General features: G+C 45.9%; 39 non-coding genes across 39 annotated transcripts; all 39 read right to left on the bottom strand.

Moving 5' to 3' along the window:
• Positions 1-211: 211 nt before the first annotated feature.
• On the bottom strand, positions 212-284 carry trnaf-gaa (transfer RNA phenylalanine (anticodon GAA)). Its single transcript has one exon. It is a non-coding gene; the product is annotated as a tRNA-Phe (tRNA).
• Positions 285-525: 241 nt separating this feature from the next.
• Positions 526-598, bottom strand: trnaf-gaa (transfer RNA phenylalanine (anticodon GAA)). The gene has a single exon. It is a non-coding gene; the product is annotated as a tRNA-Phe (tRNA).
• A 1,497-nt stretch (positions 599-2,095) lies between these two features.
• On the bottom strand, positions 2,096-2,168 carry trnaf-gaa (transfer RNA phenylalanine (anticodon GAA)). The gene has a single exon. It is a non-coding gene; the product is annotated as a tRNA-Phe (tRNA).
• Positions 2,169-2,409: 241 nt separating this feature from the next.
• On the bottom strand, positions 2,410-2,482 carry trnaf-gaa (transfer RNA phenylalanine (anticodon GAA)). The gene has a single exon. It is a non-coding gene; the product is annotated as a tRNA-Phe (tRNA).
• A 556-nt stretch (positions 2,483-3,038) lies between these two features.
• trnaf-gaa (transfer RNA phenylalanine (anticodon GAA)) lies at positions 3,039-3,111 on the bottom strand. The gene has a single exon. It is a non-coding gene; the product is annotated as a tRNA-Phe (tRNA).
• Positions 3,112-3,352: 241 nt separating this feature from the next.
• trnaf-gaa (transfer RNA phenylalanine (anticodon GAA)) lies at positions 3,353-3,425 on the bottom strand. Its single transcript has one exon. It is a non-coding gene; the product is annotated as a tRNA-Phe (tRNA).
• A 242-nt stretch (positions 3,426-3,667) lies between these two features.
• On the bottom strand, positions 3,668-3,740 carry trnaf-gaa (transfer RNA phenylalanine (anticodon GAA)). Its single transcript has one exon. It is a non-coding gene; the product is annotated as a tRNA-Phe (tRNA).
• An 869-nt stretch (positions 3,741-4,609) lies between these two features.
• trnaf-gaa (transfer RNA phenylalanine (anticodon GAA)) lies at positions 4,610-4,682 on the bottom strand. The gene has a single exon. It is a non-coding gene; the product is annotated as a tRNA-Phe (tRNA).
• A 242-nt stretch (positions 4,683-4,924) lies between these two features.
• Positions 4,925-4,997, bottom strand: trnaf-gaa (transfer RNA phenylalanine (anticodon GAA)). Its single transcript has one exon. It is a non-coding gene; the product is annotated as a tRNA-Phe (tRNA).
• Positions 4,998-5,238: 241 nt separating this feature from the next.
• trnaf-gaa (transfer RNA phenylalanine (anticodon GAA)) lies at positions 5,239-5,311 on the bottom strand. Its single transcript has one exon. It is a non-coding gene; the product is annotated as a tRNA-Phe (tRNA).
• A 2,439-nt stretch (positions 5,312-7,750) lies between these two features.
• On the bottom strand, positions 7,751-7,823 carry trnaf-gaa (transfer RNA phenylalanine (anticodon GAA)). Its single transcript has one exon. It is a non-coding gene; the product is annotated as a tRNA-Phe (tRNA).
• A 242-nt stretch (positions 7,824-8,065) lies between these two features.
• On the bottom strand, positions 8,066-8,138 carry trnaf-gaa (transfer RNA phenylalanine (anticodon GAA)). Its single transcript has one exon. It is a non-coding gene; the product is annotated as a tRNA-Phe (tRNA).
• A 241-nt stretch (positions 8,139-8,379) lies between these two features.
• On the bottom strand, positions 8,380-8,452 carry trnaf-gaa (transfer RNA phenylalanine (anticodon GAA)). The gene has a single exon. It is a non-coding gene; the product is annotated as a tRNA-Phe (tRNA).
• Positions 8,453-10,263: 1,811 nt separating this feature from the next.
• On the bottom strand, positions 10,264-10,336 carry trnaf-gaa (transfer RNA phenylalanine (anticodon GAA)). Its single transcript has one exon. It is a non-coding gene; the product is annotated as a tRNA-Phe (tRNA).
• Positions 10,337-10,891: 555 nt separating this feature from the next.
• On the bottom strand, positions 10,892-10,964 carry trnaf-gaa (transfer RNA phenylalanine (anticodon GAA)). Its single transcript has one exon. It is a non-coding gene; the product is annotated as a tRNA-Phe (tRNA).
• A 241-nt stretch (positions 10,965-11,205) lies between these two features.
• On the bottom strand, positions 11,206-11,278 carry trnaf-aaa (transfer RNA phenylalanine (anticodon AAA)). Its single transcript has one exon. It is a non-coding gene; the product is annotated as a tRNA-Phe (tRNA).
• A 241-nt stretch (positions 11,279-11,519) lies between these two features.
• trnaf-gaa (transfer RNA phenylalanine (anticodon GAA)) lies at positions 11,520-11,592 on the bottom strand. Its single transcript has one exon. It is a non-coding gene; the product is annotated as a tRNA-Phe (tRNA).
• A 241-nt stretch (positions 11,593-11,833) lies between these two features.
• On the bottom strand, positions 11,834-11,906 carry trnaf-gaa (transfer RNA phenylalanine (anticodon GAA)). The gene has a single exon. It is a non-coding gene; the product is annotated as a tRNA-Phe (tRNA).
• Positions 11,907-17,171: 5,265 nt separating this feature from the next.
• Positions 17,172-17,244, bottom strand: trnaf-gaa (transfer RNA phenylalanine (anticodon GAA)). The gene has a single exon. It is a non-coding gene; the product is annotated as a tRNA-Phe (tRNA).
• A 241-nt stretch (positions 17,245-17,485) lies between these two features.
• On the bottom strand, positions 17,486-17,558 carry trnaf-gaa (transfer RNA phenylalanine (anticodon GAA)). Its single transcript has one exon. It is a non-coding gene; the product is annotated as a tRNA-Phe (tRNA).
• A 241-nt stretch (positions 17,559-17,799) lies between these two features.
• trnaf-gaa (transfer RNA phenylalanine (anticodon GAA)) lies at positions 17,800-17,872 on the bottom strand. Its single transcript has one exon. It is a non-coding gene; the product is annotated as a tRNA-Phe (tRNA).
• A 241-nt stretch (positions 17,873-18,113) lies between these two features.
• Positions 18,114-18,186, bottom strand: trnaf-gaa (transfer RNA phenylalanine (anticodon GAA)). The gene has a single exon. It is a non-coding gene; the product is annotated as a tRNA-Phe (tRNA).
• A 2,125-nt stretch (positions 18,187-20,311) lies between these two features.
• Positions 20,312-20,384, bottom strand: trnaf-gaa (transfer RNA phenylalanine (anticodon GAA)). Its single transcript has one exon. It is a non-coding gene; the product is annotated as a tRNA-Phe (tRNA).
• Positions 20,385-20,625: 241 nt separating this feature from the next.
• Positions 20,626-20,698, bottom strand: trnaf-gaa (transfer RNA phenylalanine (anticodon GAA)). The gene has a single exon. It is a non-coding gene; the product is annotated as a tRNA-Phe (tRNA).
• A 241-nt stretch (positions 20,699-20,939) lies between these two features.
• trnaf-gaa (transfer RNA phenylalanine (anticodon GAA)) lies at positions 20,940-21,012 on the bottom strand. Its single transcript has one exon. It is a non-coding gene; the product is annotated as a tRNA-Phe (tRNA).
• Positions 21,013-21,567: 555 nt separating this feature from the next.
• trnaf-gaa (transfer RNA phenylalanine (anticodon GAA)) lies at positions 21,568-21,640 on the bottom strand. The gene has a single exon. It is a non-coding gene; the product is annotated as a tRNA-Phe (tRNA).
• A 241-nt stretch (positions 21,641-21,881) lies between these two features.
• trnaf-gaa (transfer RNA phenylalanine (anticodon GAA)) lies at positions 21,882-21,954 on the bottom strand. The gene has a single exon. It is a non-coding gene; the product is annotated as a tRNA-Phe (tRNA).
• A 241-nt stretch (positions 21,955-22,195) lies between these two features.
• trnaf-gaa (transfer RNA phenylalanine (anticodon GAA)) lies at positions 22,196-22,268 on the bottom strand. The gene has a single exon. It is a non-coding gene; the product is annotated as a tRNA-Phe (tRNA).
• Positions 22,269-22,823: 555 nt separating this feature from the next.
• On the bottom strand, positions 22,824-22,896 carry trnaf-gaa (transfer RNA phenylalanine (anticodon GAA)). Its single transcript has one exon. It is a non-coding gene; the product is annotated as a tRNA-Phe (tRNA).
• A 241-nt stretch (positions 22,897-23,137) lies between these two features.
• Positions 23,138-23,210, bottom strand: trnaf-gaa (transfer RNA phenylalanine (anticodon GAA)). Its single transcript has one exon. It is a non-coding gene; the product is annotated as a tRNA-Phe (tRNA).
• A 241-nt stretch (positions 23,211-23,451) lies between these two features.
• Positions 23,452-23,524, bottom strand: trnaf-gaa (transfer RNA phenylalanine (anticodon GAA)). The gene has a single exon. It is a non-coding gene; the product is annotated as a tRNA-Phe (tRNA).
• Positions 23,525-23,765: 241 nt separating this feature from the next.
• trnaf-gaa (transfer RNA phenylalanine (anticodon GAA)) lies at positions 23,766-23,838 on the bottom strand. Its single transcript has one exon. It is a non-coding gene; the product is annotated as a tRNA-Phe (tRNA).
• A 555-nt stretch (positions 23,839-24,393) lies between these two features.
• On the bottom strand, positions 24,394-24,466 carry trnaf-gaa (transfer RNA phenylalanine (anticodon GAA)). The gene has a single exon. It is a non-coding gene; the product is annotated as a tRNA-Phe (tRNA).
• A 241-nt stretch (positions 24,467-24,707) lies between these two features.
• On the bottom strand, positions 24,708-24,780 carry trnaf-gaa (transfer RNA phenylalanine (anticodon GAA)). The gene has a single exon. It is a non-coding gene; the product is annotated as a tRNA-Phe (tRNA).
• Positions 24,781-25,021: 241 nt separating this feature from the next.
• trnaf-gaa (transfer RNA phenylalanine (anticodon GAA)) lies at positions 25,022-25,094 on the bottom strand. The gene has a single exon. It is a non-coding gene; the product is annotated as a tRNA-Phe (tRNA).
• Positions 25,095-25,335: 241 nt separating this feature from the next.
• Positions 25,336-25,408, bottom strand: trnaf-gaa (transfer RNA phenylalanine (anticodon GAA)). The gene has a single exon. It is a non-coding gene; the product is annotated as a tRNA-Phe (tRNA).
• A 241-nt stretch (positions 25,409-25,649) lies between these two features.
• Positions 25,650-25,722, bottom strand: trnaf-gaa (transfer RNA phenylalanine (anticodon GAA)). Its single transcript has one exon. It is a non-coding gene; the product is annotated as a tRNA-Phe (tRNA).
• Positions 25,723-25,963: 241 nt separating this feature from the next.
• On the bottom strand, positions 25,964-26,036 carry trnaf-gaa (transfer RNA phenylalanine (anticodon GAA)). Its single transcript has one exon. It is a non-coding gene; the product is annotated as a tRNA-Phe (tRNA).
• Positions 26,037-26,905: 869 nt separating this feature from the next.
• Positions 26,906-26,978, bottom strand: trnaf-gaa (transfer RNA phenylalanine (anticodon GAA)). The gene has a single exon. It is a non-coding gene; the product is annotated as a tRNA-Phe (tRNA).
• Between the last annotated feature and the right edge of the window lie 91 nt (positions 26,979-27,069).

Below are 27,069 nucleotides of genomic sequence, written 5' to 3'. Positions count from 1 at the left end.
TCGCTCCTGGAGCTCGAAAACTGGCCACGAATAAGTTGACACTGTTGATGATGGAGTGACGAAAGCTTGATTTCTGATGACAGGACAAGTCTCTCAAAAGCGAGAATGCCTTGTATTGACTAAAAGCAGGTATTATTGATAAAGAGCGACCTCAGCAAAGGTCCAGAGTGACATGAATGCCTTGTAGTGATCTTTTGACATTTCTAAGATTTGCCGAAACCCGGGATTGAACCAGGGACCTTCAGATCTTCAGTCTGACGCTCTCCCAGCTGAGCTATTTCGGCGATGGCTCCTGTGCAAAAACCGCACAGCGTTCGGTCCTGGAGCTCGAAAACTGGCCACGTATAAGTTGACACTGTTGATGATGGAGTGATGAAAGCTTGATTTCTGATGACAGGACAAGTCTCTCAAAAGCGAGAATGCCTTGTATTGACTAAAAGCAGGTATTATTGATAAAGAGCGACCTCAGCAAAGGTCCAGAGTGACATGAATGCCTTGTAGTGATCTTTTGATATTTCTAAGATTTGCCGAAACCCGGGATTGAACCAGGGACCTTCAGATCTTCAGTCTGATGCTCTCCCAGCTGAGCTATTTCGGCGATGGCTCCTGTGCAAAAACCGCACAGTGTTCGGTCCTGGAGCTCGAAAACTGGCCACGTATAAGTTGACACTGTTGATGATGGAGTGATGAAAGCTTGATTTCTGATGACAGGACAAGTCTCTCAAAAGCGAGAATGCCTTGTATTGACTAAAAGCAGGTATTATTGATAAAGAACGACCTCAGCAAAGGTCCAGAGTGACATGAATGCCTTGTAGTGATCTTTTGACGTTTCTAAGATTTGCCGAAACCCGGGATTGAACCAGGGACCTTCAGATCTTCAGTCTGATGCTCTCCCAGCTGAGCTATTTTGGCGAAGGCACCTGTGCAAAAACCGCACAGCGTTCGCTCCTGGAGCTCGAAAACTGGCCACGAATAAGTTGACACTGTTGATGATGGAGTGATGAAAGCTTGATTTCTGATGACAGGACAAGTCTCTCAAAAGCGAGAATGCCTTGTATTGACTAAAAGCAGGTATTATTGATAAAGAATGACCTCAGCAAAGGTCCAGAGTGACATGAATGCCTTGTAGTGATCTTTTGACGTTTCTAAGATTTGCCGAAACCTGGGATTGAACCAGGGACCTTCAGATCTTCAGTCTGACGCTCTCCCAGCTGAGCTATTTCGGTGAAGGCTCCTGTGCAAAAACCGCACAGCGTTCGCTCCTGGAGCTCGAAAACTGGCCACGTATAAGTTGACACTGTTGATGATGGAGTGATGAAAGCTTGATTTCTGATGACAGGACAAGTCTCTCAAAAGCGAGAATGCCTTGTATTGACTAAAAGCAGGTATTATTGATAAGGAACGACCTCAGCAAAGGTCCAGAGTGACACGAATGCCTTGTAGTGATCTTTTGACGTTTCTAAGATTTACCGAAACCCGGGATTGAACCAGGGACCTTCAGATCTTCAGTCTGACGCTCTCCCAGCTGAGCTATTTCGGCGATGGCTCCTGTGCAAAAACCGCACAGCGTTCGGTCCTGGAGTTCGAAAACTGGCCACGTATAAGTTGACACTGTTGATGATGGAGTGATGAAAGCTTGATTTCTGATGACAGGACAAGTCTCTCAAAAGCGAGAATGCCTTGTATTGACTAAAAGCAGGTATTATTGATAAAGAACGACCTCAGCAAAGGTCCAGAGTGACATGAATGCCTTGTAGTGATCTTTTGACGTTTCTAAGATTTGCCGAAACCCGGGATTGAACCAGGGACCTTCAGATGTTCAGTCTGACGCTCTCCCAGCTGAGCTATTTTGGCGAAGGCACTTGTGCAAAAACCGCACAGCGTTCGCTCCTGGAGCTCGAAAACTGGCCACGAATAAGTTGACACTGTTGATGATGGAGTGATGAAAGCTTGATTTCTGATGACAGGACAAGTCTCTCAAAAGCGAGAATGCCTTGTATTGACTAAAAGCAGGTATTATTGATAAAGAGCGACCTCAGCAAAGGTCCAGAGTGACATGAATGCCTTGTAGTGATCTTTTGACATTTCTAAGATTTGCCGAAACCCGGGATTGAACCAGGGACCTTCAGATCTTCAGTCTGACGCTCTCCCAGCTGAGCTATTTCGGCGATGGCTCCTGTGCAAAAACCGCACAGTGTTCGGTCCTGGAGCTCGAAAACTGGCCACGTATAAGTTGACACTGTTGATGATGGAGTGATGAAAGCTTGATTTCTGATGACAGGACAAGTCTCTCAAAAGCGAGAATGCCTTGTATTGACTAAAAGCAGGTATTATTGATAAAAAACGACCTCAGCAAAGGTCCAGAGTGACATGAATGCCTTGTAGTGATCTTTTGACGTTTCTAAGATTTGCCGAAACCCGGGATTGAACCAGGGACCTTCAGATCTTCAGTCTGACGCTCTCCCAGCTGAGCTATTTCGGCGAAGGCTCCTTGTGCAAAAACCGCACAGTGTTCGCTCCTGGAGCTCGAAAACTGGCCATGTATAAGTTGACACTGTTGATGATGGAGTGATGAAAGCTTGATTTCTGATGACAGGACAAGTCTCTCAAAAGCGAGAATGCCTTGTATTGACTAAAAGCAGGTATTATTGATAAAGAGCGACCTCAGCAAAGGTCCAGAGTGACATGAATGCCTTGTAGTGATCTTTTGACGTTTCTAAGATTTGCCGAAACCCGGGATTGAACCAGGGACCTTCAGATGTTCAGTCTGACGCTCTCCCAGCTGAGCTATTTTGGCGAAGGCACTTGTGCAAAAACCGCACAGCGTTCGCTCCTGGAGCTCGAAAACTGGCCACGAATAAGTTGACACTGTTGATGATGGAGTGATGAAAGCTTGATTTCTGATGACAGGACAAGTCTCTCAAAAGCGAGAATGCCTTGTATTGACTAAAAGCAGGTATTATTGATAAAGAGCGACCTCAGCAAAGGTCCAGAGTGACATGAATGCCTTGTAGTGATCTTTTGACATTTCTAAGATTTGCCGAAACCCGGGATTGAACCAGGGACCTTCAGATCTTCAGTCTGACGCTCTCCCAGCTGAGCTATTTCGGCGATGGCTCCTGTGCAAAAACCGCACAGTGTTCGGTCCTGGAGCTCGAAAACTGGCCACGTATAAGTTGACACTGTTGATGATGGAGTGATGAAAGCTTGATTTCTGATGACAGGACAAGTCTCTCAAAAGCGAGAATGCCTTGTATTGACTAAAAGCAGGTATTATTGATAAAAAACGACCTCAGCAAAGGTCCAGAGTGACATGAATGCCTTGTAGTGATCTTTTGACGTTTCTAAGATTTGCCGAAACCCGGGATTGAACCAGGGACCTTCAGATCTTCAGTCTGACGCTCTCCCAGCTGAGCTATTTCGGCGAAGGCTCCTTGTGCAAAAACCGCACAGTGTTCGCTCCTGGAGCTCGAAAACTGGCCATGTATAAGTTGACACTGTTGATGATGGAGTGATGAAAGCTTGATTTCTGATGACAGGACAAGTCTCTCAAAAGCGAGAATGCCTTGTATTGACTAAAAGCAGGTATTATTGATAAAGAGCGACCTCAGCAAAGGTCCAGAGTGACATGAATGCCTTGTAGTGATCTTTTGACATTTCTAAGATTTGCCGAAACCCGGGATTGAACCAGGGACCTTCAGATCTTCAGTCTGACGCTCTCCCAGCTGAGCTATTTCGGCGATGGCTCCTGTGCAAAAACCGCACAGTGTTCGCTCCTGGAGCTCGAAAACTGGCCATGTATAAGTTGACACTGTTGATGATGGAGTGATGAAAGCTTGATTTCTGATGACAGGACAAGTCTCTCAAAAGCGAGAATGCCTTGTATTGACTAAAAGCAGGTATTATTGATAAAAAACGACCTCAGCAAAGGTCCAGAGTGACATGAATGCCTTGTAGTGATCTTTTGACGTTTCTAAGATTTGCCGAAACCCGGGATTGAACCAGGGACCTTCAGATGTTCAGTCTGACGCTCTCCCAGCTGAGCTATTTTGGCGAAGGCACTTGTGCAAAAACCGCACAGCGTTCGCTCCTGGAGCTCGAAAACTGGCCACGAATAAGTTGACACTGTTGATGATGGAGTGATGAAAGCTTGATTTCTGATGACAGGACAAGTCTCTCAAAAGCGAGAATGCCTTGTATTGACTAAAAGCAGGTATTATTGATAAAGAGCGACCTCAGCAAAGGTCCAGAGTGACATGAATGCCTTGTAGTGATCTTTTGACATTTCTAAGATTTGCTGAAACCCGGGATTGAACCAGGGACCTTCAGATCTTCAGTCTGACGCTCTCCCAGCTGAGCTATTTCGGCGATGGCTCCTGTGCAAAAACCGCACAGTGTTCGGTCCTGGAGCTCGAAAACTGGCCACGTATAAGTTGACACTGTTGATGATGGAGTGATGAAAGCTTGATTTCTGATGACAGGACAAGTCTCTCAAAAGCGAGAATGCCTTGTATTGACTAAAAGCAGGTATTATTGATAAAGAACGACCTCAGCAAAGGTCCAGAGTGACATGAATGCCTTGTAGTGATCTTTTGACGTTTCTAAGATTTGCCGAAACCCGGGATTGAACCAGGGACCTTCAGATCTTCAGTCTGACGCTCTCCCAGCTGAGCTATTTTGGCGAAGGCTCCTTGTGCAAAAACCGCACAGTGTTCGCTCCTGGAGCTCGAAAACTGGCCATGTATAAGTTGACACTGTTGATGATGGAGTGATGAAAGCTTGATTTCTGATGACAGGACAAGTCTCTCAAAAGCGAGAATGCCTTGTATTGACTAAAAGCAGGTATTATTGATAAAGAGCGACCTCAGCAAAGGTCCAGAGTGACATGAATGCCTTGTAGTGATCTTTTGACATTTCTAAGATTTGCCGAAACCCGGGATTGAACCAGGGACCTTCAGATCTTCAGTCTGACGCTCTCCCAGCTGAGCTATTTCGGCGAAGGCTCCTGTGCAAAAACCGCACAGTGTTCGCTCCTGGAGCTCGAAAACTGGCCATGTATAAGCTGACACTGTTGATGATGGAGTGATGAAAGCTTGATTTCTGATGACAGGACAAGTCTCTCAAAAGCGAGAATGCCTTGTATTGACTAAAAGCAGGTATTATTGATAAAGAACGACCTCAGCAAAGGTCCAGAGTGACATGAATGCCTTGTAGTGATCTTTTGACGTTTCTAAGATTTGCCGAAACCCGGGATTGAACCAGGGACCTTCAGATCTTCAGTCTGACGCTCTCCCAGCTGAGCTATTTCGGCGATGGCTCCTGTGCAAAAACCGCACAGTGTTCGGTCCTGGAGCTCGAAAACTGGCCACGTATAAGTTGACAATGTTGATGATGGAGTGATGAAAGCTTGATTTCTGATGACAGGACAAGTCTCTCAAAAGCGAGAATGCCTTGTATTGACTAAAAGCAGGTATTATTGATAAAGAACGACCTCAGCAAAGGTCCAGAGTGACTTGAATGCCTTGTAGTGATCTTTTGACATTTCTAAGATTTGCCGAAACCCGAGATTGAACCAGGGACCTTCAGATCTTCAGTCTGACGCTCTCCCAGCTGAGCTATTTCGGCGATGGCTCCTGTGCAAAAACCGCACAGCGTTCGGTCCTGGAGTTCGAAAACTGGCCACGTATAAGTTGACACTGTTGATGATGGAGTGATGAAAGCTTGATTTCTGATGACAGGACAAGTCTCTCAAAAGCGAGAATGCCTTGTATTGACTAAAAGCAGGTATTATTGATAAAGAACGACCTCAGCAAAGGTCCAGAGTGACATGAATGCCTTGTAGTGATCTTTTGACGTTTCTAAGATTTGCCGAAACCCGGGATTGAACCAGGGACCTTCAGATGTTCAGTCTGACGCTCTCCCAGCTGAGCTATTTTGGCGAAGGCACTTGTGCAAAAACCGCACAGCGTTCGCTCCTGGAGCTCGAAAACTGGCCACGAATAAGTTGACACTGTTGATGATGGAGTGATGAAAGCTTGATTTCTGATGACAGGACAAGTCTCTCAAAAGCGAGAATGCCTTGTATTGACTAAAAGCAGGTATTATTGATAAAGAACGACCTCAGCAAAGGTCCAGAGTGACATGAATGCCTTGTAATGATCTTTTGACGTTTCTAAGATTTGCCGAAACCCGGGATTGAACCAGGGACCTTCAGATGTTCAGTCTGACGCTCTCCCAGCTGAGCTATTTCGGCGATGGCTCCTGTGCAAAAACCGCACAGCGTTCGGTCCTGGAGTTCGAAAACTGGCCACGTATAAGTTGACACTGTTGATGATGGAGTGATGAAAGCTTGATTTCTGATGACAGGACAAGTCTCTCAAAAGCGAGAATGCCTTGTATTGACTAAAAGCAGGTATTATTGATAAAGAACGACCTCAGCAAAGGTCCAGAGTGACATGAATGCCTTGTAGTGATCTTTTGACGTTTCTAAGATTTGCCGAAACCCGGGATTGAACCAGGGACCTTCAGATGTTCAGTCTGACGCTCTCCCAGCTGAGCTATTTTGGCGAAGGCACTTGTGCAAAAACCGCACAGCGTTCGCTCCTGGAGCTCGAAAACTGGCCACGAATAAGTTGACACTGTTGATGATGGAGTGATGAAAGCTTGATTTCTGATGACAGGACAAGTCTCTCAAAAGCGAGAATGCCTTGTATTGACTAAAAGCAGGTATTATTGATAAAGAACGACCTCAGCAAAGGTCCAGAGTGACATGAATGCCTTGTAGTGATCTTTTGACGTTTCTAAGATTTGCCGAAACCCGAGATTGAACCAGGGACCTTCAGATCTTCAGTCTGACGCTCTCCCAGCTGAGCTATTTCGGCGATGGCTCCTGTGCAAAAACCGCACAGTGTTCGCTCCTGGAGCTCGAAAACTGGCCACGTATAAGTTGACACTGTTGATGATGGAGTGATGAAAGCTTGATTTCTGATGACAGGACAAGTCTCTCAAAAGCGAGAATGCCTTGTATTGACTAAAAGCAGGTATTATTGATAAAGAACGACCTCAGCAAAGGTCCAGAGTGACATGAATGCCTTGTAGTGATCTTTTGACGTTTCTAAGATTTGCCGAAACCCGGGATTGAACCAGGGACCTTCAGATGTTCAGTCTGACGCTCTCCCAGCTGAGCTATTTTGGCGAAGGCACTTGTGCAAAAACCGCACAGCGTTCGCTCCTGGAGCTCGAAAACTGGCCACGAATAAGTTGACACTGTTGATGATGGAGTGATGAAAGCTTGATTTCTGATGACAGGACAAGTCTCTCAAAAGCGAGAATGCCTTGTATTGACTAAAAGCAGGTATTATTGATAAAGAGCGACCTCAGCAAAGGTCCAGAGTGACATGAATGCCTTGTAGTGATCTTTTGACATTTCTAAGATTTGCTGAAACCCGGGATTGAACCAGGGACCTTCAGATCTTCAGTCTGACGCTCTCCCAGCTGAGCTATTTCGGCGATGGCTCCTGTGCAAAAACCGCACAGTGTTCGGTCCTGGAGCTCGAAAACTGGCCACGTATAAGTTGACACTGTTGATGATGGAGTGATGAAAGCTTGATTTCTGATGACAGGACAAGTCTCTCAAAAGCGAGAATGCCTTGTATTGACTAAAAGCAGGTATTATTGATAAAGAACGACCTCAGCAAAGGTCCAGAGTGACATGAATGCCTTGTAGTGATCTTTTGACGTTTCTAAGATTTGCCGAAACCCGGGATTGAACCAGGGACCTTCAGATCTTCAGTCTGACGCTCTCCCAGCTGAGCTATTTTGGCGAAGGCTCCTTGTGCAAAAACCGCACAGTGTTCGCTCCTGGAGCTCGAAAACTGGCCATGTATAAGTTGACACTGTTGATGATGGAGTGATGAAAGCTTGATTTCTGATGACAGGACAAGTCTCTCAAAAGCGAGAATGCCTTGTATTGACTAAAAGCAGGTATTATTGATAAAGAGCGACCTCAGCAAAGGTCCAGAGTGACATGAATGCCTTGTAGTGATCTTTTGACATTTCTAAGATTTGCCGAAACCCGGGATTGAACCAGGGACCTTCAGATCTTCAGTCTGACGCTCTCCCAGCTGAGCTATTTCGGCGAAGGCTCCTGTGCAAAAACCGCACAGTGTTCGCTCCTGGAGCTCGAAAACTGGCCATGTATAAGCTGACACTGTTGATGATGGAGTGATGAAAGCTTGATTTCTGATGACAGGACAAGTCTCTCAAAAGCGAGAATGCCTTGTATTGACTAAAAGCAGGTATTATTGATAAAGAACGACCTCAGCAAAGGTCCAGAGTGACATGAATGCCTTGTAGTGATCTTTTGACGTTTCTAAGATTTGCCGAAACCCGGGATTGAACCAGGGACCTTCAGATCTTCAGTCTGACGCTCTCCCAGCTGAGCTATTTCGGCGATGGCTCCTGTGCAAAAACCGCACAGTGTTCGGTCCTGGAGCTCGAAAACTGGCCACGTATAAGTTGACAATGTTGATGATGGAGTGATGAAAGCTTGATTTCTGATGACAGGACAAGTCTCTCAAAAGCGAGAATGCCTTGTATTGACTAAAAGCAGGTATTATTGATAAAGAACGACCTCAGCAAAGGTCCAGAGTGACTTGAATGCCTTGTAGTGATCTTTTGACATTTCTAAGATTTGCCGAAACCCGAGATTGAACCAGGGACCTTCAGATCTTCAGTCTGACGCTCTCCCAGCTGAGCTATTTCGGCGATGGCTCCTGTGCAAAAACCGCACAGCGTTCGGTCCTGGAGTTCGAAAACTGGCCACGTATAAGTTGACACTGTTGATGATGGAGTGATGAAAGCTTGATTTCTGATGACAGGACAAGTCTCTCAAAAGCGAGAATGCCTTGTATTGACTAAAAGCAGGTATTATTGATAAAGAACGACCTCAGCAAAGGTCCAGAGTGACATGAATGCCTTGTAGTGATCTTTTGACGTTTCTAAGATTTGCCGAAACCCGGGATTGAACCAGGGACCTTCAGATGTTCAGTCTGACGCTCTCCCAGCTGAGCTATTTTGGCGAAGGCACTTGTGCAAAAACCGCACAGCGTTCGCTCCTGGAGCTCGAAAACTGGCCACGAATAAGTTGACACTGTTGATGATGGAGTGATGAAAGCTTGATTTCTGATGACAGGACAAGTCTCTCAAAAGCGAGAATGCCTTGTATTGACTAAAAGCAGGTATTATTGATAAAGAACGACCTCAGCAAAGGTCCAGAGTGACATGAATGCCTTGTAATGATCTTTTGACGTTTCTAAGATTTGCCGAAACCCGGGATTGAACCAGGGACCTTCAGATGTTCAGTCTGACGCTCTCCCAGCTGAGCTATTTCGGCGATGGCTCCTGTGCAAAAACCGCACAGCGTTCGGTCCTGGAGTTCGAAAACTGGCCACGTATAAGTTGACACTGTTGATGATGGAGTGATGAAAGCTTGATTTCTGATGACAGGACAAGTCTCTCAAAAGCGAGAATGCCTTGTATTGACTAAAAGCAGGTATTATTGATAAAGAACGACCTCAGCAAAGGTCCAGAGTGACATGAATGCCTTGTAGTGATCTTTTGACGTTTCTAAGATTTGCCGAAACCCGGGATTGAACCAGGGACCTTCAGATGTTCAGTCTGACGCTCTCCCAGCTGAGCTATTTTGGCGAAGGCACTTGTGCAAAAACCGCACAGCGTTCGCTCCTGGAGCTCGAAAACTGGCCACGAATAAGTTGACACTGTTGATGATGGAGTGATGAAAGCTTGATTTCTGATGACAGGACAAGTCTCTCAAAAGCGAGAATGCCTTGTATTGACTAAAAGCAGGTATTATTGATAAAGAACGACCTCAGCAAAGGTCCAGAGTGACATGAATGCCTTGTAATGATCTTTTGACGTTTCTAAGATTTGCCGAAACCCGGGATTGAACCAGGGACCTTCAGATGTTCAGTCTGACGCTCTCCCAGCTGAGCTATTTTGGCGAAGGCACTTGTGCAAAAACCGCACAGCGTTCGCTCCTGGAGCTCGAAAACTGGCCACGAATAAGTTGACACTGTTGATGATGGAGTGATGAAAGCTTGATTTCTGATGACAGGACAAGTCTCTCAAAAGCGAGAATGCCTTGTATTGACTAAAAGCAGGTATTATTGATAAAGAGCGACCTCAGCAAAGGTCCAGAGTGACATGAATGCCTTGTAGTGATCTTTTGACATTTCTAAGATTTGCCGAAACCCGGGATTGAACCAGGGACCTTCAGATCTTCAGTCTGACGCTCTCCCAGCTGAGCTATTTCGGCGATGGCTCCTGTGCAAAAACCGCACAGTGTTCGGTCCTGGAGCTCGAAAACTGGCCACGTATAAGTTGACACTGTTGATGATGGAGTGATGAAAGCTTGATTTCTGATGACAGGACAAGTCTCTCAAAAGCGAGAATGCCTTGTATTGACTAAAAGCAGGTATTATTGATAAAGAGCGACCTCAGCAAAGGTCCAGAGTGACATGAATGCCTTGTAGTGATCTTTTGACATTTCTAAGATTTGCCGAAACCCGGGATTGAACCAGGGACCTTCAGATCTTCAGTCTGACGCTCTCCCAGCTGAGCTATTTCGGTGATGGCTCCTGTGCAAAAACCGCACAGTGTTCGGTCCTGGAGCTCGAAAACTGGCCACGTATAAGTTGACAATGTTGATGATGGAGTGATGAAAGCTTGATTTCTGATGACAGGACAAGTCTCTCAAAAGCGAGAATGCCTTGTATTGACTAAAAGCAGGTATTATTGATAAAAAACGACCTCAGCAAAGGTCCAGAGTGACATGAATGCCTTGTAGTGATCTTTTGACCTTTCTAAGATTTGCCGAAACCCGGGATTGAACCAGGGACCTTCAGATCTTCAGTCTGACGCTCTCCCAGCTGAGCTATTTTGGCGAAGGCACCTGTGCAAAAACCGCACAGTGTTCGCTCCTGGAGCTCGAAAACTGGCCACGAATAAGTTGACACTGTTGATGGTGGAGTGACAAAAGCTTGATTTCTGATGACAGGACAAGTCTCTCAAAAGCGAGAATGCCTTGTATTGACTAAAAGCAGGTATTATTGATAAAGAGCGACCTCAGCAAAGGTCCAGAGTGACATGAATGCCTTGTAGTGATCTTTTGACATTTCTAAGATTTGCCGAAACCCGGGATTGAACCAGGGACCTTCAGATCTTTAGTCTGACGCTCTCCCAGCTGAGCTATTTTGGCGAAGGCACCTGTGCAAAAACCGCACAGTGTTCGCTCCTGGAGCTCGAAAACTGGCCACGAATAAGTTGACACTGTTGATGATGGAGTGACGAAAGCTTGATTTCTGATGACAGGACAAGTCTCTCAAAAGCGAGAATGCCTTGTATTGACTAAAAGCAGGTATTATTGATAAAGAGCGACCTCAGCAAAGGTCCAGAGTGACATGAATGCCTTGTAGTGATCTTTTGACATTTCTAAGATTTGCCGAAACCCGGGATTGAACCAGGGACCTTCAGATCTTCAGTCTGACGCTCTCCCAGCTGAGCTATTTCGGCGATGGCTCCTGTGCAAAAACCGCACAGCGTTCGGTCCTGGAGCTCGAAAACTGGCCACGTATAAGTTGACACTGTTGATGATGGAGTGATGAAAGCTTGATTTCTGATGACAGGACAAGTCTCTCAAAAGCGAGAATGCCTTGTATTGACTAAAAGCAGGTATTATTGATAAAGAGCGACCTCAGCAAAGGTCCAGAGTGACATGAATGCCTTGTAGTGATCTTTTGATATTTCTAAGATTTGCCGAAACCCGGGATTGAACCAGGGACCTTCAGATCTTCAGTCTGATGCTCTCCCAGCTGAGCTATTTCGGCGATGGCTCCTGTGCAAAAACCGCACAGTGTTCGGTCCTGGAGCTCGAAAACTGGCCACGTATAAGTTGACACTGTTGATGATGGAGTGATGAAAGCTTGATTTCTGATGACAGGACAAGTCTCTCAAAAGCGAGAATGCCTTGTATTGACTAAAAGCAGGTATTATTGATAAAGAACGACCTCAGCAAAGGTCCAGAGTGACATGAATGCCTTGTAGTGATCTTTTGACGTTTCTAAGATTTGCCGAAACCCGGGATTGAACCAGGGACCTTCAGATCTTCAGTCTGATGCTCTCCCAGCTGAGCTATTTTGGCGAAGGCACCTGTGCAAAAACCGCACAGCGTTCGCTCCTGGAGCTCGAAAACTGGCCACGAATAAGTTGACACTGTTGATGATGGAGTGATGAAAGCTTGATTTCTGATGACAGGACAAGTCTCTCAAAAGCGAGAATGCCTTGTATTGACTAAAAGCAGGTATTATTGATAAAGAATGACCTCAGCAAAGGTCCAGAGTGACATGAATGCCTTGTAGTGATCTTTTGACGTTTCTAAGATTTGCCGAAACCTGGGATTGAACCAGGGACCTTCAGATCTTCAGTCTGACGCTCTCCCAGCTGAGTTATTTCGGTGAAGGCTCCTGTGCAAAAACCGCACAGCGTTCGCTCCTGGAGCTCGAAAACTGGCCACGTATAAGTTGACACTGTTGATGATGGAGTGATGAAAGCTTGATTTCTGATGACAGGACAAGTCTCTCAAAAGCGAGAATGCCTTGTATTGACTAAAAGCAGGTATTATTGATAAAGAATGACCTCAGCAAAGGTCCAGAGTGACATGAATGCCTTGTAGTGATCTTTTGACATTTCTAAGATTTGCCGAAACCTGGGATTGAACCAGGGACCTTCAGATCTTCAGTCTGACGCTCTCCCAGCTGAGTTATTTCGGTGAAGGCTCCTGTGCAAAAACCGCACAGCGTTCGCTCCTGGAGCTCGAAAACTGGCCACGTATAAGTTGACACTGTTGATGATGGAGTGATGAAAGCTTGATTTCTGATGACAGGACAAGTCTCTCAAAAGCGAGAATGCCTTGTATTGACTAAAAGCAGGTATTATTGATAAAAAATGACCTCAGCAAAGGTCCAGAGTGACATGAATGCCTTGTAGTGATCTTTTGACGTTTCTAAGATTTGCCGAAACCTGGGATTGAACCAGGGACCTTCAGATCTTCAGTCTGACGCTCTCCCAGCTGAGTTATTTCGGTGAAGGCTCCTGTGCAAAAACCGCACAGCGTTCGCTCCTGGAGCTCGAAAACTGGCCACGTATAAGTTGACACTGTTGATGATGGAGTGATGAAAGCTTGATTTCTGATGACAGGACAAGTCTCTCAAAAGCGAGAATGCCTTGTATTGACTAAAAGCAGGTATTATTGATAAGGAACGACCTCAGCAAAGGTCCAGAGTGACACGAATGCCTTGTAGTGATCTTTTGACGTTTCTAAGATTTACCGAAACCCGGGATTGAACCAGGGACCTTCAGATCTTCAGTCTGACGCTCTCCCAGCTGAGCTATTTCGGCGATGGCTCCTGTGCAAAAACCGCACAGCGTTCGGTCCTGGAGTTCGAAAACTGGCCACGTATAAGTTGACACTGTTGATGATGGAGTGATGAAAGCTTGATTTCTGATGACAGGACAAGTCTCTCAAAAGCGAGAATGCCTTGTATTGACTAAAAGCAGGTATTATTGATAAAGAACGACCTCAGCAAAGGTCCAGAGTGACATGAATGCCTTGTAGTGATCTTTTGACGTTTCTAAGATTTGCCGAAACCCGGGATTGAACCAGGGACCTTCAGATGTTCAGTCTGACGCTCTCCCAGCTGAGCTATTTTGGCGAAGGCACTTGTGCAAAAACCGCACAGCGTTCGCTCCTGGAGCTCGAAAACTGGCCACGTATAAGTTGACACTGTTGATGATGGAGTGATGAAAGCTTGATTTCTGATGACAGGACAAGTCTCTCAAAAGCGAGAATGCCTTGTATTGACTAAAAGCAGGTATTATTGATAAAGAACGACCTCAGCAAAGGTCCAGAGTGACTTGAATGCCTTGTAGTGATCTTTTGACATTTCTAAGATTTGCCGAAACCCGAGATTGAACCAGGGACCTTCAGATCTTCAGTCTGACGCTCTCCCAGCTGAGCTATTTCGGCGATGGCTCCTGTGCAAAAACCGCACAGCGTTCGGTCCTGGAGTTCGAAAACTGGCCACGTATAAGTTGACACTGTTGATGATGGAGTGATGAAAGCTTGATTTCTGATGACAGGACAAGTCTCTCAAAAGCGAGAATGCCTTGTATTGACTAAAAGCAGGTATTATTGATAAAGAACGACCTCAGCAAAGGTCCAGAGTGACATGAATGCCTTGTAGTGATCTTTTGACGTTTCTAAGATTTGCCGAAACCCGGGATTGAACCAGGGACCTTCAGATCTTCAGTCTGATGCTCTCCCAGCTGAGCTATTTTGGCGAAGGCACCTGTGCAAAAACCGCACAGCGTTCGCTCCTGGAGCTCGAAAACTGGCCACGAATAAGTTGACACTGTTGATGATGGAGTGATGAAAGCTTGATTTCTGATGACAGGACAAGTCTCTCAAAAGCGAGAATGCCTTGTATTGACTAAAAGCAGGTATTATTGATAAAGAATGACCTCAGCAAAGGTCCAGAGTGACATGAATGCCTTGTAGTGATCTTTTGACGTTGCTAAGATTTGCCGAAACCTGGGATTGAACCAGGGACCTTCAGATCTTCAGTCTGACGCTCTCCCAGCTGAGCTATTTCGGTGAAGGCTCCTGTGCAAAAACCGCACAGCGTTCGCTCCTGGAGCTCGAAAACTGGCCACGTATAAGTTGACACTGTTGATGATGGAGTGATGAAAGCTTGATTTCTGATGACAGGACAAGTCTCTCAAAAGCGAGAATGCCTTGTATTGACTAAAAGCAGGTATTATTGATAAGGAACGACCTCAGCAAAGGTCCAGAGTGACACGAATGCCTTGTAGTGATCTTTTGACGTTTCTAAGATTTACCGAAACCCGGGATTGAACCAGGGACCTTCAGATCTTCAGTCTGACGCTCTCCCAGCTGAGCTATTTCGGCGATGGCTCCTGTGCAAAAACCGCACAGCGTTCGGTCCTGGAGTTCGAAAACTGGCCACGTATAAGTTGACACTGTTGATGATGGAGTGATGAAAGCTTGATTTCTGATGACAGGACAAGTCTCTCAAAAGCGAGAATGCCTTGTATTGACTAAAAGCAGGTATTATTGATAAAGAACGACCTCAGCAAAGGTCCAGAGTGACATGAATGCCTTGTAGTGATCTTTTGACGTTTCTAAGATTTGCCGAAACCCGGGATTGAACCAGGGACCTTCAGATGTTCAGTCTGACGCTCTCCCAGCTGAGCTATTTTGGCGAAGGCACTTGTGCAAAAACCGCACAGCGTTCGCTCCTGGAGCTCGAAAACTGGCCACGTATAAGTTGACACTGTTGATGATGGAGTGATGAAAGCTTGATTTCTGATGACAGGACAAGTCTCTCAAAAGCGAGAATGCCTTGTATTGACTAAAAGCAGGTATTATTGATAAAGAACGACCTCAGCAAAGGTCCAGAGTGACTTGAATGCCTTGTAGTGATCTTTTGACATTTCTAAGATTTGCCGAAACCCGAGATTGAACCAGGGACCTTCAGATCTTCAGTCTGACGCTCTCCCAGCTGAGCTATTTCGGCGATGGCTCCTGTGCAAAAACCGCACAGCGTTCGGTCCTGGAGTTCGAAAACTGGCCACGTATAAGTTGACACTGTTGATGATGGAGTGATGAAAGCTTGATTTCTGATGACAGGACAAGTCTCTCAAAAGCGAGAATGCCTTGTATTGACTAAAAGCAGGTATTATTGATAAAGAACGACCTCAGCAAAGGTCCAGAGTGACATGAATGCCTTGTAGTGATCTTTTGACGTTTCTAAGATTTGCCGAAACCCGGGATTGAACCAGGGACCTTCAGATGTTCAGTCTGACGCTCTCCCAGCTGAGCTATTTTGGCGAAGGCACTTGTGCAAAAACCGCACAGCGTTCGCTCCTGGAGCTCGAAAACTGGCCACGTATAAGTTGACACTGTTGATGATGGAGTGATGAAAGCTTGATTTCTGATGACAGGACAAGTCTCTCAAAAGCGAGAATGCCTTGTATTGACTAAAAGCAGGTATTATTGATAAAGAACGACCTCAGCAAAGGTCCAGAGTGACTTGAATGCCTTGTAGTGATCTTTTGACATTTCTAAGATTTGCCGAAACCCGAGATTGAACCAGGGACCTTCAGATCTTCAGTCTGACGCTCTCCCAGCTGAGCTATTTCGGCGATGGCTCCTGTGCAAAAACCGCACAGCGTTCGGTCCTGGAGTTCGAAAACTGGCCACGTATAAGTTGACACTGTTGATGATGGAGTGATGAAAGCTTGATTTCTGATGACAGGACAAGTCTCTCAAAAGCGAGAATGCCTTGTATTGACTAAAAGCAGGTATTATTGATAAAGAACGACCTCAGCAAAGGTCCAGAGTGACATGAATGCCTTGTAGTGATCTTTTGACGTTTCTAAGATTTGCCGAAACCCGGGATTGAACCAGGGACCTTCAGATGTTCAGTCTGACGCTCTCCCAGCTGAGCTATTTTGGCGAAGGCAGTTGTGCAAAAACCGCACAGCGTTCGCTCCTGGAGCTCGAAAACTGGCCACGAATAAGTTGACACTGTTGATGATGGAGTGATGAAAGCTTGATTTCTGATGACAGGACAAGTCTCTCAAAAGCGAGAATGCCTTGTATTGACTAAAAGCAGGTATTATTGATAAAGAACGACCTCAGCAAAGGTCCAGAGTGACATGAATGCCTTGTAGTGATCTTTTGACGTTTCTAAGATTTGCCGAAACCCGGGATTGAACCAGGGACCTTCAGATGTTCAGTCTGACGCTCTCCCAGCTGAGCTATTTTGGCGAAGGCACTTGTGCAAAAACCGCACAGCGTTCGCTCCTGGAGCTCGAAAACTGGCCACGAATAAGTTGACACTGTTGATGATGGAGTGATGAAAGCTTGATTTCTGATGACAGGACAAGTCTCTCAAAAGCGAGAATGCCTTGTATTGACTAAAAGCAGGTATTATTGATAAAGAGCGACCTCAGCAAAGGTCCAGAGTGACATGAATGCCTTGTAGTGATCTTTTGACATTTCTAAGATTTGCCGAAACCCGGGATTGAACCAGGGACCTTCAGATCTTCAGTCTGACGCTCTCCCAGCTGAGCTATTTCGGCGATGGCTCCTGTGCAAAAACCGCACAGTGTTCGGTCCTGGAGCTCGAAAACTGGCCACGTATAAGTTGACACTGTTGATGATGGAGTGATGAAAGCTTGATTTCTGATGACAGGACAAGTCTCTCAAAAGCGAGAATGCCTTGTATTGACTAAAAGCAGGTATTATTGATAAAGAGCGACCTCAGCAAAGGTCCAGAGTGACATGAATGCCTTGTAGTGATCTTTTGACATTTCTAAGATTTGCCGAAACCTGGGATTGAACCAGGGACCTTCAGATCTTCAGTCTGACGCTCTCCCAGCTGAGCTATTTCGGCGATGGCTCCTGTGCAAAAACCGCACAGTGTTCGGTCCTGGAGCTCGAAAACTGGCCACGTATAAGTTGACACTGTTGATGATGGAGTGATGAAAGCTTGATTTCTGATGACAGGACAAGTCTCTCAAAAGCGAGAATGCCTTGTATTGACTAAAAGCAGGTATTATTGATAAAAAACGACCTCAGCAAAGGTCCAGAGTGACATGAATGCCTTGTAGTGATCTTTTGACATTTCTAAGATTTGCCGAAACCCGGGATTGAACCAGGGACCTTCAGATCTTCAGTCTGACGCTCTCCCAGCTGAGCTATTTTGGCGAAGGCACCTGTGCAAAAACCGCACAGTGTTCGCTCCTGGAGCTCGAAAACTGGCCACGAATAAGTTGACACTGTTGATGGTGGAGTGACAAAAGCTTGATTTCTGATGACAGGACAAGTCTCTCAAAAGCGAGAATGCCTTGTATTGACTAAAAGCAGGTATTATTGATAAAGAGCGACCTCAGCAAAGGTCCAGAGTGACATGAATGCCTTGTAGTGATCTTTTGACGTTTCTAAGATTTGCCGAAACCCGGGATTGAACCAGGGACCTTCAGATCTTCAGTCTGACGCTCTCCCAGCTGAGCTATTTCGGCGATGGCTCCTGTGCAAAAACCGCACAGCGTTCGGTCCTGGAGTTCGAAAACTGGCCACGTATAAGTTGACACTGTTGATGATGGAGTGATGAAAGCTTGATTTCTGATGACAGGACAAGTCTCTCAAAAGCGAGAATGCCTTGTATTGACTAAAAGCAGGTATTATTGATAAAGAACGACCTCAGCAAAGGTCCAGAGTGACATGAATGCCTTGTAGTGATCTTTTGACGTTTCTAAGATTTGCCGAAACCCGGGATTGAACCAGGGACCTTCAGATGTTCAGTCTGACGCTCTCCCAGCTGAGCTATTTTGGCGAAGGCACTTGTGCAAAAACCGCACAGCGTTCGCTCCTGGAGCTCGAAAACTGGCCACGTATAAGTTGACACTGTTGATGATGGAGTGATGAAAGCTTGATTTCTGATGACAGGACAAGTCTCTCAAAAGCGAGAATGCCTTGTATTGACTAAAAGCAGGTATTATTGATAAAGAACGACCTCAGCAAAGGTCCAGAGTGACTTGAATGCCTTGTAGTGATCTTTTGACATTTCTAAGATTTGCCGAAACCCGAGATTGAACCAGGGACCTTCAGATCTTCAGTCTGACGCTCTCCCAGCTGAGCTATTTCGGCGATGGCTCCTGTGCAAAAACCGCACAGCGTTCGGTCCTGGAGTTCGAAAACTGGCCACGTATAAGTTGACACTGTTGATGATGGAGTGATGAAAGCTTGATTTCTGATGACAGGACAAGTCTCTCAAAAGCGAGAATGCCTTGTATTGACTAAAAGCAGGTATTATTGATAAAGAACGACCTCAGCAAAGGTCCAGAGTGACATGAATGCCTTGTAGTGATCTTTTGACGTTTCTAAGATTTGCCGAAACCCGGGATTGAACCAGGGACCTTCAGATGTTCAGTCTGACGCTCTCCCAGCTGAGCTATTTTGGCGAAGGCACTTGTGCAAAAACCGCACAGCGTTCGCTCCTGGAGCTCGAAAACTGGCCACGTATAAGTTGACACTGTTGATGATGGAGTGATGAAAGCTTGATTTCTGATGACAGGACAAGTCTCTCAAAAGCGAGAATGCCTTGTATTGACTAAAAGCAGGTATTATTGATAAAGAACGACCTCAGCAAAGGTCCAGAGTGACTTGAATGCCTTGTAGTGATCTTTTGACATTTCTAAGATTTGCCGAAACCCGAGATTGAACCAGGGACCTTCAGATCTTCAGTCTGACGCTCTCCCAGCTGAGCTATTTCGGCGATGGCTCCTGTGCAAAAACCGCACAGCGTTCGGTCCTGGAGTTCGAAAACTGGCCACGTATAAGTTGACACTGTTGATGATGGAGTGATGAAAGCTTGATTTCTGATGACAGGACAAGTCTCTCAAAAGCGAGAATGCCTTGTATTGACTAAAAGCAGGTATTATTGATAAAGAACGACCTCAGCAAAGGTCCAGAGTGACATGAATGCCTTGTAGTGATCTTTTGACGTTTCTAAGATTTGCCGAAACCCGGGATTGAACCAGGGACCTTCAGATGTTCAGTCTGACGCTCTCCCAGCTGAGCTATTTTGGCGAAGGCAGTTGTGCAAAAACCGCACAGCGTTCGCTCCTGGAGCTCGAAAACTGGCCACGAATAAGTTGACACTGTTGATGATGGAGTGATGAAAGCTTGATTTCTGATGACAGGACAAGTCTCTCAAAAGCGAGAATGCCTTGTATTGACTAAAAGCAGGTATTATTGATAAAGAACGACCTCAGCAAAGGTCCAGAGTGACATGAATGCCTTGTAGTGATCTTTTGACGTTTCTAAGATTTGCCGAAACCCGGGATTGAACCAGGGACCTTCAGATGTTCAGTCTGACGCTCTCCCAGCTGAGCTATTTTGGCGAAGGCACTTGTGCAAAAACCGCACAGCGTTCGCTCCTGGAGCTCGAAAACTGGCCACGAATAAGTTGACACTGTTGATGATGGAGTGATGAAAGCTTGATTTCTGATGACAGGACAAGTCTCTCAAAAGCGAGAATGCCTTGTATTGACTAAAAGCAGGTATTATTGATAAAGAGCGACCTCAGCAAAGGTCCAGAGTGACATGAATGCCTTGTAGTGATCTTTTGACATTTCTAAGATTTGCCGAAACCCGGGATTGAACCAGGGACCTTCAGATCTTCAGTCTGACGCTCTCCCAGCTGAGCTATTTCGGCGATGGCTCCTGTGCAAAAACCGCACAGTGTTCGGTCCTGGAGCTCGAAAACTGGCCACGTATAAGTTGACACTGTTGATGATGGAGTGATGAAAGCTTGATTTCTGATGACAGGACAAGTCTCTCAAAAGCGAGAATGCCTTGTATTGACTAAAAGCAGGTATTATTGATAAAGAGCGACCTCAGCAAAGGTCCAGAGTGACATGAATGCCTTGTAGTGATCTTTTGACATTTCTAAGATTTGCCGAAACCTGGGATTGAACCAGGGACCTTCAGATCTTCAGTCTGACGCTCTCCCAGCTGAGCTATTTCGGCGATGGCTCCTGTGCAAAAACCGCACAGTGTTCGGTCCTGGAGCTCGAAAACTGGCCACGTATAAGTTGACACTGTTGATGATGGAGTGATGAAAGCTTGATTTCTGATGACAGGACAAGTCTCTCAAAAGCGAGAATGCCTTGTATTGACTAAAAGCAGGTATTATTGATAAAAAACGACCTCAGCAAAGGTCCAGAGTGACATGAATGCCTTGTAGTGATCTTTTGACATTTCTAAGATTTGCCGAAACCCGGGATTGAACCAGGGACCTTCAGATCTTCAGTCTGACGCTCTCCCAGCTGAGCTATTTTGGCGAAGGCACCTGTGCAAAAACCGCACAGTGTTCGCTCCTGGAGCTCGAAAACTGGCCACGAATAAGTTGACACTGTTGATGGTGGAGTGACAAAAGCTTGATTTCTGATGAGAGGACAAGTCTCTCAAAAGCGAGAATGCCTTGTATTGACTAAAAGCAGGTATTATTGATAAAGAGCGACCTCAGCAAAGGTCCAGAGTGACATGAATGCCTTGTAGTGATCTTTTGACGTTTCTAAGATTTGCCGAAACCCGGGATTGAACCAGGGACCTTCAGATGTTCAGTCTGACGCTCTCCCAGCTGAGCTATTTTGGCGAAGGCACTTGTGCAAAAACCGCACAGCGTTCGGTCCTGGAGCTCGAAAACTGGCCACGTATAAGTTGACACTGTTGATGATGGAGTGATGAAAGCTTGATTTCTGATGACAGGACAAGTCTCTCAAAAGCGAGAATGCCTTGTATTGACTAAAAGCAGGTATTATTGATAAAGAGCGACCTCAGCAAAGGTCCAGAGTGACATGAATGCCTTGTAGTGATCTTTTGATATTTCTAAGATTTGCCGAAACCCGGGATTGAACCAGGGACCTTCAGATCTTCAGTCTGACGCTCTCCCAGCTGAGCTATTTCGGCGATGGCTCCTGTGCAAAAACCGCACAGTGTTCGGTCCTGGAGCTCGAAAACTGGCCACGTATAAGTTGACACTGTTGATGATGGAGTGATGAAAGCTTGATTTCTGATGACAGGACAAGTCTCTCAAAAGCGAGAATGCCTTGTATTGACTAAAAGCAGGTATTATTGATAAAGAACGACCTCAGCAAAGGTCCAGAGTGACATGAATGCCTTGTAGTGATCTTTTGACGTTTCTAAGATTTGCCGAAACCCGGGATTGAACCAGGGACCTTCAGATCTTCAGTCTGACGCTCTCCCAGCTGAGCTATTTTGGCGAAGGCACCTGTGCAAAAACCGCACAGCGTTCGCTCCTGGAGCTCGAAAACTGGCCACGAATAAGTTGACACTGTTGATGATGGAGTGATGAAAGCTTGATTTCTGATGACAGGACAAGTCTCTCAAAAGCGAGAATGCCTTGTATTGACTAAAAGCAGGTATTATTGATAAAGAATGACCTCAGCAAAGGTCCAGAGTGACATGAATGCCTTGTAGTGATCTTTTGACGTTTCTAAGATTTGCCGAAACCCGGGATTGAACCAGGGACCTTCAGATCTTCAGTCTGACGCTCTCCCAGCTGAGCTATTTTGGCGAAGGCAGTTGTGCAAAAACCGCACAGCGTTCGCTCCTGGAGCTCGAAAACTGGCCACGAATAAGTTGACACTGTTGATGATGGAGTGACGAAAGCTTGATTTCTGATGACAGGACAAGTCTCTCAAAAGCGAGAATGCCTTGTATTGACTAAAAGCAGGTATTATTGATAAAGAGCGACCTCAGCAAAGGTCCAGAGTGACATGAATGCCTTGTAGTGATCTTTTGACGTTTCTAAGATTTGCCGAAACCCGGGATTGAACCAGGGACCTTCAGATGTTCAGTCTGACGCTCTCCCAGCTGAGCTATTTTGGCGAAGGCACTTGTGCAAAAACCGCACAGCGTTCGGTCCTGGAGCTCGAAAACTGGCCACGTATAAGTTGACACTGTTGATGATGGAGTGATGAAAGCTTGATTTCTGATGACAGGACAAGTCTCTCAAAAGCGAGAATGCCTTGTATTGACTAAAAGCAGGTATTATTGATAAAGAGCGACCTCAGCAAAGGTCCAGAGTGACATGAATGCCTTGTAGTGATCTTTTGATATTTCTAAGATTTGCCGAAACCCGGGATTGAACCAGGGACCTTCAGATCTTCAGTCTGACGCTCTCCCAGCTGAGCTATTTCGGCGATGGCTCCTGTGCAAAAACCGCACAGTGTTCGGTCCTGGAGCTCGAAAACTGGCCACGTATAAGTTGACACTGTTGATGATGGAGTGATGAAAGCTTGATTTCTGATGACAGGACAAGTCTCTCAAAAGCGAGAATGCCTTGTATTGACTAAAAGCAGGTATTATTGATAAAGAACGACCTCAGCAAAGGTCCAGAGTGACATGAATGCCTTGTAGTGATCTTTTGACGTTTCTAAGATTTGCCGAAACCCGGGATTGAACCAGGGACCTTCAGATCTTCAGTCTGACGCTCTCCCAGCTGAGCTATTTTGGCGAAGGCACCTGTGCAAAAACCGCACAGCGTTCGCTCCTGGAGCTCGAAAACTGGCCACGAATAAGTTGACACTGTTGATGATGGAGTGATGAAAGCTTGATTTCTGATGACAGGACAAGTCTCTCAAAAGCGAGAATGCCTTGTATTGACTAAAAGCAGGTATTATTGATAAAGAATGACCTCAGCAAAGGTCCAGAGTGACATGAATGCCTTGTAGTGATCTTTTGACGTTTCTAAGATTTGCCGAAACCCGGGATTGAACCAGGGACCTTCAGATCTTCAGTCTGACGCTCTCCCAGCTGAGCTATTTTGGCGAAGGCAGTTGTGCAAAAACCGCACAGCGTTCGCTCCTGGAGCTCGAAAACTGGCCACGAATAAGTTGACACTGTTGATGATGGAGTGACGAAAGCTTGATTTCTGATGACAGGACAAGTCTCTCAAAAGCGAGAATGCCTTGTATTGACTAAAAGCAGGTATTATTGATAAAGAGCGACCTCAGCAAAGGTCCAGAGTGACATGAATGCCTTGTAGTGATCTTTTGACATTTCTAAGATTTGCCGAAACCCGGGATTGAACCAGGGACCTTCAGATCTTCAGTCTGACGCTCTCCCAGCTGAGCTATTTTGGCGAAGGCACCTGTGCAAAAACCGCACAGTGTTCGCTCCTGGAGCTCGAAAACTGGCCACGAATAAGTTGACACTGTTGATGGTGGAGTGACAAAAGCTTGATTTCTGATGACAGGACAAGTCTCTCAAAAGCGAGAATGCCTTGTATTGACTAAAAGCAGGTATTATTGATAAAGAGCGACCTCAGCAAAGGTCCAGAGTGACATGAATGCCTTGTAGTGATCTTTTGACGTTTCTAAGATTTGCCGAAACCCGGGATTGAACCAGGGACCTTCAGATGTTCAGTCTGACGCTCTCCCAGCTGAGCTATTTTGGCGAAGGCACTTGTGCAAAAACCGCACAGCGTTCGGTCCTGGAGCTCGAAAACTGGCCACGTATAAGTTGACACTGTTGATGATGGAGTGATGAAAGCTTGATTTCTGATGACAGGACAAGTCTCTCAAAAGCGAGAATGCCTTGTATTGACTAAAAGCAGGTATTATTGATAAAGAGCGACCTCAGCAAAGGTCCAGAGTGACATGAATGCCTTGTAGTGATCTTTTGATATTTCTAAGATTTGCCGAAACCCGGGATTGAACCAGGGACCTTCAGATCTTCAGTCTGACGCTCTCCCAGCTGAGCTATTTCGGCGATGGCTCCTGTGCAAAAACCGCACAGTGTTCGGTCCTGGAGCTCGAAAACTGGCCACGTATAAGTTGACACTGTTGATGATGGAGTGATGAAAGCTTGATTTCTGATGACAGGACAAGTCTCTCAAAAGCGAGAATGCCTTGTATTGACTAAAAGCAGGTATTATTGATAAAGAACGACCTCAGCAAAGGTCCAGAGTGACATGAATGCCTTGTAGTGATCTTTTGACGTTTCTAAGATTTGCCGAAACCCGGGATTGAACCAGGGACCTTCAGATCTTCAGTCTGACGCTCTCCCAGCTGAGCTATTTTGGCGAAGGCACCTGTGCAAAAACCGCACAGCGTTCGCTCCTGGAGCTCGAAAACTGGCCACGAATAAGTTGACACTGTTGATGATGGAGTGATGAAAGCTTGATTTCTGATGACAGGACAAGTCTCTCAAAAGCGAGAATGCCTTGTATTGACTAAAAGCAGGTATTATTGATAAAGAATGACCTCAGCAAAGGTCCAGAGTGACATGAATGCCTTGTAGTGATCTTTTGACGTTTCTAAGATTTGCCGAAACCCGGGATTGAACCAGGGACCTTCAGATCTTCAGTCTGACGCTCTCCCAGCTGAGCTATTTTGGCGAAGGCAGTTGTGCAAAAACCGCACAGCGTTCGCTCCTGGAGCTCGAAAACTGGCCACGAATAAGTTGACACTGTTGATGATGGAGTGACGAAAGCTTGATTTCTGATGACAGGACAAGTCTCTCAAAAGCGAGAATGCCTTGTATTGACTAAAAGCAGGTATTATTGATAAAGAGCGACCTCAGCAAAGGTCCAGAGTGACATGAATGCCTTGTAGTGATCTTTTGACATTTCTAAGATTTGCCGAAACCCGGGATTGAACCAGGGACCTTCAGATCTTCAGTCTGACGCTCTACCAGCTGAGCTATTTCGGCGAAGGCTCCTGTGCAAAAACCGCACAGCGTTCGCTCCTGGAGCTCGAAAACTGGCCACGTATAAGTTGACACTGTTGATGATGGAGTGATGAAAGCTTGATTTCTGATGACAGGACAAGTCTCTCAAAAGCGAGAATGCCTTGTATTGACTAAAAGCAGGTATTATTGATAAAGAATGACCTCAGCAAAGGTCCAGAGTGACATGAATGCCTTGTAGTGATCTTTTGACGTTTCTAAGATTTGCCGAAACCCGGGATTGAACCAGGGACCTTCAGATCTTCAGTCTGACGCTCTCCCAGCTGAGCTATTTTGGCGAAGGCAGTTGTGCAAAAACCGCACAGCGTTCGCTCCTGGAGCTCGAAAACTGGCCACGAATAAGTTGACACTGTTGATGATGGAGTGACGAAAGCTTGATTTCTGATGACAGGACAAGTCTCTCAAAAGCGAGAATGCCTTGTATTGACTAAAAGCAGGTATTATTGATAAAGAGCGACCTCAGCAAAGGTCCAGAGTGACATGAATGCCTTGTAGTGATCTTTTGACATTTCTAAGATTTGCCGAAACCCGGGATTGAACCAGGGACCTTCAGATCTTCAGTCTGACGCTCTACCAGCTGAGCTATTTCGGCGAAGGCTCCTGTGCAAAAACCGCACAGCGTTCGCTCCTGGAGCTCGAAAACTGGCCACGTATAAGTTGACACTGTTGATGATGGAGTGATGAAAGCTTGATTTCTGATGACAGGACAAGTCTCTCAAAAGCGAGAATGCCTTGTATTGACTAAAAGCAGGTATTATTGATAAAGAACGACCTCAGCAAAGGTCCAGAGTGACATGAATGCCTTGTAGTGATCTTTTGACGTTTCTAAGATTTGCCGAAACCCGAGATTGAACCAGGGACCTTCAGATCTTCAGTCTGACGCTCTCCCAGCTGAGCTATTTCGGCGATGGCTCCTGTGCAAAAACCGCACAGTGTTCGCTCCTGGAGCTCGAAAACTGGCCACGTATAAGTTGACACTGTTGATGATGGAGTGATGAAAGCTTGATTTCTGATGACAGGACAAGTCTCTCAAAAGCGAGAATGCCTTGTATTGACTAAAAGCAGGTATTATTGATAAAGAACGACCTCAGCAAAGGTCCAGAGTGACATGAATGCCTTGTAGTGATCTTTTGACGTTTCTAAGATTTGCCGAAACCCGAGATTGAACCAGGGACCTTCAGATCTTCAGTCTGACGCTCTCCCAGCTGAGCTATTTCGGCGATGGCTCCTGTGCAAAAACCGCACAGTGTTCGCTCCTGGAGCTCGAAAACTGGCCACGTATAAGTTGACACTGTTGATGATGGAGTGATGAAAGCTTGATTTCTGATGACAGGACAAGTCTCTCAAAAGCGAGAATGCCTTGTATTGACTAAAAGCAGGTATTATTGATAAAGAGCGACCTCAGCAAAGGTCCAGAGTGACATGAATGCCTTGTAGTGATCTTTTGACGTTTCTAAGATTTGCCGAAACCCGGGATTGAACCAGGGACCTTCAGATCTTCAGTCTGATGCTCTCCCAGCTGAGCTATTTCGGCGAAGGCACCTGTGCAAAAACCGCACAGTGTTCGCTCCTGGAGCTCGAAAACTGGCCACGAATAAGTTGACACTGTTGATGATGGAGTGATG

This window comes from Poecilia mexicana, unplaced genomic scaffold, assembly GCF_051168715.1.
Source record: "Poecilia mexicana isolate PSO_F unplaced genomic scaffold, ASM5116871v1 scaffold_10, whole genome shotgun sequence".
Lineage (NCBI taxonomy): Eukaryota > Metazoa > Chordata > Actinopteri > Cyprinodontiformes > Poeciliidae > Poecilia > Poecilia mexicana.
Note: the sequence above shows the minus strand (reverse complement) of the source record. Positions and strands in the feature narration are given on the sequence as shown.